The 2,600-nt window shown below is 31.3% G+C and overlaps 1 long non-coding RNA gene across 1 annotated transcript; it reads right to left on the minus strand.

Moving 5' to 3' along the window:
- Positions 1–2,284, minus strand: LOC120078228. The gene is made up of 2 exons (XR_005481958.1): positions 2,100–2,284; positions 1–1,992 (listed from the first exon to the last, which is right to left on the minus strand). It is a non-coding gene; the product is annotated as an uncharacterized LOC120078228 (long non-coding RNA).
- Between the last annotated feature and the right edge of the window lie 316 nt (positions 2,285–2,600).

Raw genomic sequence — 2,600 nt, forward strand, 5'->3', positions numbered from 1 at the left:
TAAATAAAATATCTCATATTATAACATCATAAAGAGTTTGTTCATACAAGTGTTTACAAACTACAGGATCTGAGATTTAGGACATCAATTCCAACACAAACAACTCCTAGCAGTAACTACAACATATATTTTGAGAACATTTTCATTATTTAGAAAACAGAAAAGAGTAAAATAGTCTAAGGAAACAATGCTCTAACGGAATCAAGAACCTGCAAGTAAATGACTGAAATTACAGATCAGATCATGTATGCAAACAAAGCATATTCATTTTTTAATAAAATACAAGTTCAAATGACTAGAAAGTATTTTGAGTTTAGAAAATAATTAATATGTGATTTAAACCTTCAAAACATAGCAATTGTGAGAAATCAGACTTACATTTACATTTAGAAACAGTAGCAGCAAAAACTTTGCAATGATATTCTTCAAGGAGAGAAATTACTCCACCATCAGCACATTAACATAATTGTGAGGAATTTTTATATGAGCAAATACAAAAGGCAAAAATATCAAAATTGATTCATGATATCAAAGAAGAGTAAGGTATGTGCATGTAAAGTTTTGTTGCACTTCACTTGTAAAACACCAAAGAGAAAAACAAGGAGACTGATAAAAGGGGTAAAAGCTTCTACTAGCAGCAAGTTCCCAAAAGGCAACCTATAGAAACTAACTTAAATAACCAAACATAAAGAACCATCTATGGCAAACAACAAAGAAAAATTAAAATAGCTGACTCCTGAATTGGCAGAATAACCTACAATTGAAAGGAAATGTTTGATGAAAAGCTTTTCTAGTTGCATCCAAAAGAAAAAAACAGCGGATTGCTTATTAAATTTCAAATCATAGAAAATTGGGCAATATATTTATTGATGATATGAATAAGCTAGTCACCGAATACCTTCAGCCATTGTCCACAATAATAAAATCACATTTTAAACTGGAATAGAATGACTATGATTATTCAAAATAAAATCACATTTTAACATAATAACAAAATACATAACTTTGACAAAAAGTTCAATGCAACTAACTTTAGAATGAAAAAGAATATGTGTGCATGTAATATCCATAAATGAAAATAAGGAACAAATGGTAATTTTCTAATTTCTATCCACTTGAGAACACTGTCTTCAAATATGAAAGCATACTTCTCAAGCTAATCAGATATGTTAGTATTTCTATCTCAGGCTTTGTTTTGCATTTGCAGAGAGAATCAAAGAGTACCAATTTTGAAACATTGGAATTTAATTTCACAAAAGCTTCAAACCTTTATCAAATTTTGTTCACCTTCCATAACACCAAAGTTTTGGAAATTTCTTTAACTTCATACTCACAAAACTTATTTAAACTTGATTACTCATTTTTGTCTCATACAAAACATTACTTGGAAATGGAACTTTTTTTATTAAAAGGAAACAATTCATTGGAGATCAACAGATTATTCCAGAGGCACTTGGTGTTACTCATTTTTTATCACATTTTTTTTTTTTTAATTTGAAGGGGGTGAAGAAGAACTATCAAGCAACTAGATACCAAAAAAATAGATATACAAGAGGGAAGGATATGGAACTATAGCCTTCATAAAGTCTATAAGAGTTTAGAAAAAAGAAAACAAAACCCTCCCTAAATACAGAGAAATTGGGTATACAAAATGAACCAATAACAATATAGGAAAGAAATAAAAAACCAACTATTAACCTTATTTACCAGTTAAGTAGAGATGTATTGGGGAAGAACCAATCTTATTGTAGCCTTCCAGACTTGCTCAAAACTTATCTGAAAATAAAAGGTTTTCTAGGAAAATTTTAAATTGAATAGAATATTAGACTCGATGGGCCTCGATTCGGAACTCTCCGCTTAACAATGGATGAAAAGTGAAAAATACACAAACTTCTCCCTTAGGGTTGAGCACAGAAACAATGGGTTGAGAAAAAAAGGCCTTCGATCAACACATGCAATACTCGAACTTCAACACTACCAAAATCGAGAACCCTAAAAAGTTAAAAAGAAAATGGAAAATATCGATAGATAGAAGTAATGAAATAGGAACACAACAAGATTTGATTTTGAAAAAATAAATAGCATAGAAAATAAGAAACCTTGAAGTAGAGGATCAATCTAGAGAGGTTGGAATTGGGAGACGTGAAAACCTTCGTTGAAAGCCACAGAGTGGGTATGGATAACAAAGTGAGAAGAAGAGAACGGGGATTCAAGAGAGAGGGTATGGAATAGAAGAGTGGGCATTCAAGATAAGAGAGAGAATAGTGAAGGCGTATGAAAAGGAAAGTGGAGGGGTGAAGTGTATCTTTTTTTTTTCTTTCTTTTGTTTTTTTTTTTTTCACCCGGAGAAAGAAGTGAAATGTAAGTCTCTGTTATCAACGGTGTTATATAAAGAGACTAATAATTTCGTGGTCTGTTCTTATACAAAATCTTTGTATAGGATACCCCGCTCTCATGTCTCCACATGAATGATCATTTATAGCACTTTACAACATTTGTAACACCTACAAAGCAGGCATATCTGTAGTGTCACCAGGATAAGGTACCCAACCTTACTCATCTACTACAGACCATTTAGGTTATTATTTAAACAAGATCCA

This window comes from Benincasa hispida, chromosome 5 (genome assembly GCF_009727055.1).
Source record: "Benincasa hispida cultivar B227 chromosome 5, ASM972705v1, whole genome shotgun sequence".
In the NCBI taxonomy this organism is placed as follows: domain Eukaryota; kingdom Viridiplantae; phylum Streptophyta; class Magnoliopsida; order Cucurbitales; family Cucurbitaceae; genus Benincasa; species Benincasa hispida.